The sequence below is a fragment of the Chiroxiphia lanceolata genome, chromosome 1 (assembly GCF_009829145.1).
Source record: "Chiroxiphia lanceolata isolate bChiLan1 chromosome 1, bChiLan1.pri, whole genome shotgun sequence".
Classification (NCBI taxonomy): Eukaryota; Metazoa; Chordata; class Aves; order Passeriformes; family Pipridae; genus Chiroxiphia; species Chiroxiphia lanceolata.
Genome location: NC_045637.1, coordinates 54,972,888 through 54,984,971, shown reverse-complemented (window position 1 = coordinate 54,984,971; position 12,084 = coordinate 54,972,888). Strand labels below are relative to the sequence as shown.

The 12,084-nt window shown below is 37.9% G+C and overlaps 1 protein-coding gene across 3 annotated transcripts in view; it reads right to left on the bottom strand.

The window, feature by feature from the left end:
• LDLRAD4 (low density lipoprotein receptor class A domain containing 4) overlaps positions 1-12,084 on the bottom strand; it is a 274,476-nt gene that overhangs the window by 224,172 nt on the left and 38,220 nt on the right. For all 3 annotated transcript variants that reach the window (XM_032691869.1, XM_032691842.1, XM_032691851.1), the window contains exon 2: positions 6,950-7,080. The gene's annotated coding sequence lies outside the window, so the exon portion shown is untranslated. The remainder of the gene's footprint in view (positions 1-6,949; positions 7,081-12,084) is intronic.

Here is a 12,084-nt window from a genome sequence, read left to right as displayed (position 1 = left end):
TGTAACATTTAGGTAAATTGGACTACAACGTTAAAAAAAAGATGAGTCCCATGAGATTATAGCAGAGAACTGAGAGGTGCAAGAAGGATCACCACTGCCACTTTAAAACTACAGATCAGATACTAAGCACTATGTCAAAAATGACTTCTGGGTCTCAGCTTTCATAGCAAATTGGGTTTTCAAGTATATTCCCCATCTTCTGCACTGCATATTTAACTCATTTCTTTCTTTCCAATCCAACCCAAAAACAGAGGCTATGTGACGTAATTCCATTTTAAGCCCAAAGGACATTTATCACAAGGTTATTTTTAATATTTAAAGTATAGTAGAAAAAATAAAGAAGTCTAAATCTACAAAGAAACAAAACCTAAAGATCCGGGGGCCTTTTTCATTAAGGAGCAAATAAAATAATAAAAGAATCTAAGAAAACTCCTCCTCCAAAACGCTGTATGACCTTGCTGTTCAATCACATCCTTCAAAATGACCACTGAAAGGAATGTAAAGTAATATTCATTTTCTCACATCTCTCATCACAGACCAAATGGCAGCTCTGACACTAGAAACAGACTGACAAAATATTTTATTTCTTTAACCTCAGTTATGAAAATTATGAGAAATAAAAGAAAAACTAAAAAGCCACGCTGCTGTTGGACGCTTCATCATACATCATACCTGTACTGCAGAAAACATGCAACGAGATTAAACTTCTAAAATGTAGCTGGATTTAAATGCATGCTACTTCACCTATATTCTCAATTAACAGGCCTTTAAAGAAAGATTATCAAAGACACTTCAGCCACTGTGATGTGAAGACAGAACAAGTAAGCACGACCTTGAGTTTTCCCTTCGTATTTGGTGGTATTTCCTCTTTAGTATTTTTTAAATCATCAAAACAGTGAGCACTAACAGGGACACTATTGAACAGAACATGCATTTAAACAGGGTGATGACAATTACTTGAATGAATGTCTTTTGGTTTATGTGCTCATTTACATTCCCCTCAGGAGTAATATATTAGCAATGTCACTGCTATGAACAAGTAAGTGACATATCAGTAACGACCATTTATTAATAAATACTTCACTCATTCCATGAGGTTAATCTTCATATGCACCCATGAGGCAGGAAATTATAGTCAGTATTTCCCATGGGGAAGCTAAAGTCATGTTATAGACTGTCCTAGTCCATGCAGTGATTCAGGTGTCAAAGCCATAAGTAACAAACCGTAAGAAACCCTGCCTCCCGATCCCACTTTCTAATCATTGAATTTTTCCCATCTGATAAAGAAAACTATAAGGATAATACTGTCCTGTCATAACTGAAATGTAAAACATTTATTAAAAGCTGTTAGAAGCTTAAAGATAAACTTGCCATTAAAATAGAAAACACAAAAACCCCCTCGAGATTTATCAGCTAGTTTCCCCTTCATCTTCAAAGGATGTATGCATGATAACTTACAAAGTTAGTGCTCCCTCAGATTAACTCAGATCTTTATTTGGAATAAAGATCTTTTATAAGGAACTTGAGAATATTTTCTCTGTCTAAATTTATTGACTTTTCTTTACCTGGCTCCTAGTTCACAGATAGTCTCCAGAATGTGAACAGAATGGTAATGAGGAGATACTACTCCTGTTGCCAAGAAAAGGAAAAGAAATATTGACTTTGGAGAGAAAAAAAAAAAGAAATGTTTTGCTGCACAACACAAATTTACTACTCATTTCTCTAGTTTGCTTCTAATAAAATTAATAAAGCAATGAGTAGGTGACAATCTCCTACTTCTACAAGAGGGTAGTGGTTGCCTTCAAAAAGGGAAATGTCTTCTGATACTCACAAATTGGAGAATCCTACAAAAGTAGGATTCTATCCATATGTTAAATGCGTATTTCCACCCATCCATATTAGCTCAGTAAATGTTTCAAAGCTGACCAGGACACCGACATAGAGAACTTCCTTTAAAACTAGTAGGAATTGTATGAATAAATCCCTTAACAAGCTTTCAGATCTCCATCCATGAGTTAAGAAAAAAAATTTTGGCCGCAAATCCTGAAAGACTTCAAGGGCTCTGGAATTTCACCTGTCCAAAAATACCCACAACATCTACATTTACCATGTGCAGCAAAGCATTTCTGTTATCACCCAGAACCCAGGAGGTGAGAACTTGGGAAGCAGTGAAGTTCTAACGAATTTTTAAAAGTCAGTTAGGAGCTCTGCATGGAATTTTGAACGAGTTCAGCGTTTTGTGCAGACTTCTTCCATCTCAATTGTCAACTGCTTGCTCGTGTTTAACATGTTGATGAGGAAATCCTCAGAGCAGGCAACAGCAGCAACCCACTGCAGGAGCATCATTAGGAATGTTCCAAAAAAAACTTCAGTGCCTGAATAGTTCTTTCCTTTCCTCAAGTTCCTTAAGATAAAAGGAAATAATTGCGACAGGTTCTGGTGAGCACAGACAATGCAGCTTTTCTATACTACCGCACCCAAGAACACCCATTTGCTCATTTCTCAGCTGACTGAAGACCAGCTTCTTCTAGTACAGCTGCTTCCTCCTACAGGGAACACTCATTTCCACTGTTCCTCTAACAATGAGAAGACAACACTTATCACTCTAAGTACTACAGGCCTATATACCACAGTATAGACACACAATATACTGCTAATCTCCACCATAAATTTCCAACTTAAAAGGGAGTACAGAGATCAGTCTTCACAAAGTCTAGATACAGCTCTCATAGCACATTCTTCCGTAAGAGCTGGGCCAATACAAACATTATTAAAAGCAAAGGAATAGGGTCTGTAATAGCAGTAGAACCACATAGGTTATGAAAACCAAACAAGCAAATGTCACTCTTGAAACAAAATATTAAGTTAACTGTCTTCCATGTAGGCAAAAAAGCAACAAGTAACATATTCCTTGATAAAAAACACTTCTTGTAAACCTGAAAGCAAGACTAAACAGAAAATACAGGATTAAGTCCTCATAAGGAGCTTCAAATGACTTGAATTCTGAATCCTCACCTTGTTTTGTGGGGAGTTTCACTAAGCACAACAGGAATATTGCTGTGTGCTTTGTGCAAGGGTGTTTATAGGATCAAGACTCAACTGCTGAGCCATTATTTTACTTGTGCTCAGGAATCACTCCAAAGCAAACATGAGAGAGTAGCGCTTAATACAGCAACACATATTTTCAAAATTAATCAAATGCATAATCAATTTTAAGCAATGAAATTTTGGACTTAACTGAATTTCAGAGGTCACCAAAGTTCAGCTCTACCCTTCAGCTGATCATCTAGATTTCTTTACTGCCTCTCTACTTGTCAGTAGTGATAAACAGGTAACCTCAAAGTCACTATCACACAGCTCAAGCTAAATGTTTCTTTCAAAAGTAAGTATTTCCAGAATGAATTTAAAATCATATATACTGTTGATAGTACAAATAAGCCAACAACACAGGAAGTCCTTGCTTTTCTGTTCTAAATATAGCATTTTTCCATAAAGGGATATGGTTCCTCCCATGTAAGAAAGGAGAATGAAAGTGGAGGTCCCTACCACTTCCACATTCAGTGTGCACAACAAAATGGGATCCAACAAATCTTATCTCCTAAAAAAAATGTTCTGGAATCTCACATTCATTCCCCCGTCACAGGAGTCAAAATTATTTTTAGCTTTTAAACAAAAAAATATTTGATGTTTATGAATGTGTACATTTTTAAAGACAGTACCAAGACTAAGTCATCATCTTTTAAATTTTTGCTTTAAAACTACTTCTTATATTTTTCTATAATACTTCTTACTGTGTAGATACACAGTTTCTCTTGTGTCAATGTCAATAGGGTAGTATTTGATAAGATTTTCTCCAAAAGCAGGCTAATCACAGAAAAAAAGATGCATGTGTCCATGATGCTTTATTTTATCTTCTCTTCATTTAGGAATAATTCCTGAAATTTGAGCAATGCACCATAAGAAAAGAAACAACTTCTAACAACAAGAATTTAATCTACCCAAAATCTTCCTGAAGGGTCTCCAGAGCACAGGACAGCCTAGCGTTTCATGGAGCAGACTCCAAACCACTGAAGCAAGCGCAAGCTACATCGGAAGAGTTAAATAAAGCAGCTAAAATTCAGCAGCACTGCAAGCTATTCCAGACTACGGTTACTATAACCTACACTGGGTGTCCTCTGCATAAGCACCAGTGTGACTTTGTGGACTGCTGAGACTCAGTCTGTTGCAACTGGCATAAGTTGCCACAGGCGAGTAATCACAAGAAACTGACCTTGGCAAAAGCACATTTTACACTTCACTGCTGTTCAACTGTGTTATACTAAAGAGAGAGCAAGTGAGCACAAGCAGAAGGGGGAGGGAGAGAGAACAAAGGGGGATAGACAGCATAAAAGTGAACGCAGCCATTTTCAGCTTTACCTGCATTTAAGATTGTAAGAGAGGTACATCACACCTCCAATGCACAACCTACATATGGTTACATCAACTCTGCATGGTATCATTTTTAAATCATCAGAGTCTGAGGAGATTTTTGGGGAGGAGGAAGAGAAAGAAAGGAGACTAAATACTAAATTAGAAATTAGTATCTAAAAATAATTCTCCCAACATGGAGGGGGGGAAGTGTAGAAGACAATTACAACTTCACCTTTTTCTACCACTGGATTACTGCATATATAAGGATTTTTAAATTGTTCTTTCCTCCTGTTTGGCTACACCTGTTGAGAGCACATTTTTGAACCAGCAGCAACCAATAAAGCCTAAACATATTCCATGAGGTGTGCAGCAAGATGTCTTAGTCCTGATTTTTAAAGTTTCAGCTCAACCTTACCTTCAGAATCACTCTCAATAGCCCAGCAGCAATTTGCATGAACTAGTACGGTAAAATCCCCACCGGTGCACATACAGTTGTGTCTGGCCTTTCTCAACCATCTTTGGTCTCCATTGGTTTGGATCAGTTATTTCCTGCTAAATATTTTTCTCAGTTTCTGCATGACTTTTCTTTGGTGTTGATTGCTGTATCTCCAAAGAAACAGGACCTGGCAGAGCAAGATGGCACGGGATCCCATCATTAGTGCTAACCCACATCCTGCCCAGATTTCACAGCAAGTTTAACACAAGGATCTAACCTTGCAGGTATGCTGGGTTTCCAGGACATTTGTTGGTTGAAGCAAAACATGAACAAGCTTTGTACGAGTTCCAAAATACCAAATCACTCTCCACTTGGGAAGTGTACAAGGTATGCAAGTCTAGACAAAATAAAATGAGACTACGTACATGCATTTTATATCTGTTTCCTTACCACTCTTAGGTCAGTGACCCAAGGACTCCATGCAGCTTCTCTTACAAATCTTGAAGTTTGCTTTTCTCCTATGTAGACAGTTTCTCTATTCCTCATCTGGTTCCAGGATTAACTGAAAAGCCTGCTACAAAAGCCAGTCTTTGTGCCTTTCAAACATCCAAGCCTTTCACATCTCTGTCTTCACAAAGTCTCCATTCCTCTATTAAAACTTCTCTTTCTCCATTTCAGTCCTCTAAATGTCATTACTACCAGTAAGCAGAAGTGGCTTTTTTTGGACACAGCCATGTTGTTCCCTTGAACCATTCCCATCTGACAAAGTCTCGTCATGGTTTAATGACCTCCACTGTCACTGGCCAGGGAGATACAAGACTCAGCCCTGACAGCAGATGGCTGATTCACACACACCGACGTTCAGCAATCCAACAATGATAGGATCACGCTCAGCCTATAAATTATGAAAACAGCAATTCTATGAAGCATGACCTAAAATTTCAAGGGACTGAAGTATTTCTGAGTCTGAACTTTAGATCTGGGTCAAAAAGGTGTCAGCTGTGAATCTGCAGAACTTTAATCATCTCATCAGATTATAGTTCTCTCTCACACAAATGTACAATGTCTGGAAGGCCCACAGGCATGTTTCCTGACACCAAGGTAGGACTCTGTCTCAGAGGACTGGATGGGTCACCAAAACACTCACTGCTTCCGTGCAGTATGTAAGAAACTCTTCCAGGGTCTAGAAGAGAGCAAACTGATGTCTGTCACATTTTTCTGACTGTGGACTTGAGCACAAAATAGAATTATTAAAATTTTTATTTACTAAGTCTTATAATAGTTAGTTATAGTAGATAGAAAAAGATAAAATGGAAAAAGCACACTAGTTCTGCAGCAATTATTGTAGGTCTTCAGGTTGGCTATGCTATAGTCACCATTTCTCATAATGATGCACAGCAAAAGGAAGAAAAGGGTGACAAAAAATTAAATACCTGAAGGGTACTCACATCCACAGGATGAGTGAATCTTTGTTTATGCTAGCCCAAAAATAAGCACATCTTTATATTACACAAGAGCATCCTCAGCTGAATGCAAGAATTTGACATCTCTTACTTCTTCAATGCATATTCTGAATAGTTTACTGAATTAGTCTGTCTTTGCAGCTCCCTCTGTGTCTCTCAAACCACACTGTATTTTAAATGTATGTGTCAATCAATGCTGCTTGAGCCATTTGACTTTACAGTTCACTGACTAGGATCTCATTTTCAAGTTATTCTTCTCACGGGGCAGAATAGAAACATTAACTGCGTCCTCCACATCCATGCAATTACCAGTATGCTGGCTACTGTGGGCATCTCATGTCTCTCCCCTCTTCCTTCTCCACCTCTTTCACCTAAGAGAATTGCTTGAAACAAGATATTTCCACAAAACATACAAGGGTTGACAAATCACAATCTTCCAACATCTAAAAATTACTAGTAAGGTTTAGTTACAGCTACATATATGGATATGTATCTATACAAACACATCAACACCTAAAACACGTAAACGAAAGATCATGATGTTGTGGTACACTACGGCTGAAATGTTATTAGAATGTGATTAATTTGACCAAACTATTCCTCTACTGGCAAAAGATTAGCTTGTTTGAATCACATTTACCTTTCTTGAAGTGTTTCAAAAAGAAGTCTTGTCTAGTTTAAATTCATCCAATACAACATAATGACATCCTTGAAATCCAGAGAGTCAGGAAATTCTTCCTTTTCCTTCTAGTTGTGAATATGGAGTGTGATCTACAAGAAAAAGAAAGTGGGGGAAAAGTTTGGCAATTCTTTATCTTCTCAGTGGGTCAGGATTTTCAAAATCCTTACTGAACACAGCCCTGACTCCAGAAGTTCATTCAATCAATCAATCAATCAATCAATCAACCACTACTTGGTTTCCAGAAAGAATTCAAAGCAGATTTATAACTCCATGTCAGATATTTTGTCCCTCTCTTCGCTGTCTTAAATACAAAGATATTAGAGTGAAAGGTCTGACTTCATATTATTATTTAGGAAAAAACCTGCAATGTACAGTTTTCATTTTCTGCTGTAAATTTAAATTTACCATCAGGAAATCTGGAACTTTTTGTTTGAATCTACCTAAGAGAAAGGTTATAGTTTCTGTGCTGTGAAGTGGTAATATGCTTCACAAAACCTGTACCAAGCCCTGAGACAGAAGTAAAACCATGAAAAACATAAAATACCCTTTCTCCTATTAGACACTTCAATTAATCAAGAGCTGTTGGTGAATAAGTTAAGGTAAGTACTCACCAGCTTTGTTGAATAAACATGTTTTAACCTAGAAACAGCTGTGAAAAGTTCAGCAAATTTTATTCTCTGCAGTATTCTGCTGCCTCTGGGATTTCCACTTTTCTAGGGAACATCACTTTTTCTAGATAGCCTGTTGAGCCTGTTAATTTGCAGATACTCATGCAGTATAGTATCAGCTCAATCTTTCTAGTTCTTTCAGTAACGGCAAGCAAACTCACAAAAGCTTTGCCTCAGATTTCACAGGCATGTGTGTGCCTCTCTCTCAGTACCCAGGCTGACGTGCCAATATGTAGGATTAAACTTTTTCCAAGGTTGAATAAGCCACCATCTGTCTATCTTGTGTGGTGCTGTGCGCCATCCGGGAGACTTGTCCCTTAGAGCATGTTTCTACCATATGTCACTCCTGAGTGATCAGTTATGCCAAGACATTTGGGAAAAAATGACTAAGTCGAGCTGGAAAACCCTTTCCGAATTCCAGAGGAGGTTTGCCAAGCCTGTATTTGCAAATAACGTCGCATCCACCAGTTTTTGCATATATTGTATGTAACAATAAATAACTTTTACCCAATGGGACATGATGTACCTGCCCTCCACTGTCCAGAACTCATGTACTTTTTAATAAGGCAAGAGATTCACGTATGATGCATATTCAGGAAAAATATATTAATTTTTACAGCGACTTTTATGATCGCTAACTTAAGAAAGGAAAAAAACCAGATGTAAAGAATATATTCCAAGAAAGACACTACTTGTTATTTTAAAGCCACAACAAACTAGTAATTTCTTTCAAAATACTGAACTAAAATTACCTAAGGCAACCAAATGCAAAGCTTTTTCCTAATAATAACCATCTAAAGTGCTCACCTGCATGCAGTGATCACCTAAACTAAATGTTAAACTGCTGATATAGTTCATGCAATTAGAATTTGTCTAATAAAGAATATGACTCTATCCTATTTTAGATTTAAAGAACCATTTTATGTTCCAATTCCTCAATTATTAAATTAAAACTCAAGCCAGCTTCATTCTTACAGCCAGCTCAAGGCTGTTCATTTACATAACTGACTTTCAAGGGCACTTGGTTATGCAGCAATTAATACCAGTAAAAAAATCTACCAGATCTGCTACCTAATGTTAAGGAAGACATTCTTGAGAACATTAAAGAAGAGAGAAATTAGTAAGTCGTGATTACAGCCTCCATGAGTAAGTTTAACATTGAAAGAAAATCTATCCTAAGGGCAATAGAAGTATTAAATATCAGAAGACAAATTATAGAAATTATTACATTTAGTGACAAAGTAAGATGAGGAGCAGCACTAAAGTCCAAGAGGGAACTCAGTCCTCTGTGTTTTGACTTCAGAATTTGGACAACCACTGAAAAAAGAGGAAGACAATTCAGTACTGAGATTTGTAGAACAAAATGCAACAAAAAGTAGAAGTTCATGTGAGACAAAAAAAAAAAAGTACTGAAAAAAGGTGATTATGAAAGGAAAATCAGGTAAACTATCACATCAGAATGGAATATGATTTATTTTTCAATTTATCTAATTCAAACCATCTCACTATGCACAAAGAATGAAACTTGCAACGTGAGGATCTTTCAGTCAGGTGACTAGTAACAAATTGATCTGTGAAGGAAAGAAAGCCTCATACTGCAACTTGGACTTGCTGAATGGAAAGAAGAGAGGAAAACAAATATAGAACAGTTAGGCAAATTTGGAGTACTTGTCTACGTAATACCTAATGATTTTGAAGCCAGTATATTTTTCTAAGGCTCAGCTCCTTCCTGTCCCACTCTGACAGCCTGAGGCATTCACAATGCTCAGCCAAGACAGACTGGAGACGCTGGTTCTACAGCATCAATTTTCTGCTAACCCTTCTTATCCCAAAGAGAAAGCTCTAGGCTAACATGCACCTGCTCTAACGTTCTCCCTGCTTCTTGCATCCATTTACAGGTACAAATAATATTCCCTTTAGGATGAAATATGATTTAGGTTTATGACTGACCAACTCAGAGAGTTGCAAATGGGGACAAGAGGGGAGGAGCGAAATTCATCAAAGCTGCCAATTAAGAAAATTCTTATTCCGGATAAGAATTTGCACTGTGAAGCTGGTCAACAGCTTCCTCACAAAAGGAGCAGCCGTGTAGCTTCTGCACTGCCACCCCTTGCCAGAACTACAGCAGAAACAACAGTTTCACCTACAACAGGCATCATGAAGATCCACACATATCTGTAAGGAAAAACTATGTAGTAACATAAAGGGAGAAAACATTAAAACACAGAGAAGCATGACATTTTTTCTTTCCCCTTATGTTCAGCTTGAGGGGGCTCAGGATCTGTCCCCCAGTTGTCCCGCACTAGTGGAGACATACAGACAGGAATCTTATCAATCTTATCAATCTTCAGAGATATGACATTTTTTAATTTGGTTTAATCACTGGGAGTTTCTCGGAAATTCCTGGCACACTCATGCTGTGTGTTCTTCTGTGTTGCACTTCAAACGTACTAAGCCTCAACACTCACTCTCTGTTGTTCTCACAAACTTTTTAGGGAACTCTCCATGCTCCTGGAATTCATAAGCTCACGATTCCAACAATCACATGCAAACGCATTCCTCTAAGAAAATATTCACTCTGTGGCACAACTAAATATTTCTGTTACATAAATGCAAAACTTAACTGCAACATCTGCTGATAAATATAAGACTAGAACACGTCAAAGGCATGAACACTGAAACTTATTTCCACAGGAAACCTCATGTAGCAGGAATGACTTCAGAGACAGTGTTTACAGACAAGAAGGGTTCTTCAAGCACAAGGCCAAACCAAAAGACTTGTTATGTTCTCTGAGCCACCCATCTACAGGGTATTTCGTATTTTCCCACAATCATTCATCACAGTTCATTTCCCAGTGGAGACTCTGGGCCCTACTTCACAAGAGTATTTTTTTCAGTGACCAAGACTTAAGGGAGAAAATACACGTTGGTAGGAACCTATCAAATGTCACCGAAAACTGCAAAGATGCTGGTCCCCTAACAGAAAAGTGCAATCTGCAAGCACTATGGTACTGCAACATAAAAAGAGTTTGTTTTGCAAAACTCTTAATGCAATATTACGACAAAGCACAGTTCCTTCTCCCATGAATCATCAGTATTCACAAACCAACTAAAACAATCTCTACATGCAATGGAAAAGTAGCCTGGAGATAGCTTTGCTAGGGGTGCAAAAAGAAGTATTGCTGGGTGGGGGCAGGGGTAAGGCTTGGTTTTTCCAAGCACAGAGATAAAGCAGTTTTCCTCACGTAGCTTTCCTCTTCTTCACTTTCCCCCTCCTCCACACAAAACACAAGAAAAGCTACCATTGCTTTAGGTCAAAAGAAAAACAGGCCCAGCTGCTGTAAGCCAAACAACGTACAGGTTTGCTATCTCCCCTGCTGTTTTGGCTTGAGCTCTTCAGACTGGAAAATTCAGAAGCACGATCTCCCAAGCTCTATAAATGCCAGAACCATCTAAGAGGAAAATAGGACAAGGCCACCCCCAGGCAAGTTTGTACTAAAATCTGCTGGCTGCAAGGCAAAAATACAGTAAACATCACATAGGGACAGACTGCTCCTCGGAAAATATTCCACAAGAACAATATACCTTCTAAAGAAAGGCTGCGCTAAAGGGACTTCTGGAGGGAAAAAAAATGCAATGTTTTAAAATCGTTGCGAGGAGTTAGCAAGCTAATGGTACACTCAACAACAAATTGTTTGACAGGCAATATGCTTTTGACATTAATCCAAAGAAGAAATGTAAAAGCAACATTGAATGTTCTCTACAAAGTGATAACAAATTTGGGATCCTAGAATAGTTCTGCAGTTCACTAAGGAAATTTTGCTTTTGTCTTGATGATTGATTATGTGGAATAAAACAAGTAATAATAAGCAATTAAATCATCAATATCACCATCTTGTCCTTTCAGGAAGGACAATTTAAGTTAAATTTTTGCAGTCCTTGAAAGCTGAACTTTGCAACTGATTACTGTATGTTTCAACGTGCTCTATACTGACTCAACCTTGAAAAACAAGCCAAAAACAGAAGTTGAAACATCCTTTTTCCTGTGTAGCTCCAATTTGCAGTAGCAAGAAGCTAAACAACATGCTCTCCACCAGATGGCTGAAATAAAAAGAACACTCCTGATTAATTAGGAAACAAATGAATCTGCTGTTAGCACAACAAGTTACCATCAGGAAACCTGGGTTCCCATTAAACTTTGATATTTGTTCTTTCTCTGCAACTGTGTTCAAGACCATCCTCAGATTTGTCTCTCATTTCAGAAGCAAAACATTACACACCAGTCCATTACACACAGGTATCACACCAGCCATTGCATAACCTAAAAGAGTATCAGCCCTTTTCACAAACAATGCTGTAGGCTTCCTAAAAGAGAAAGTGTCCATCAGAATAGAAACAAATGAAGGTCTCCTAGTGCTATGAGCA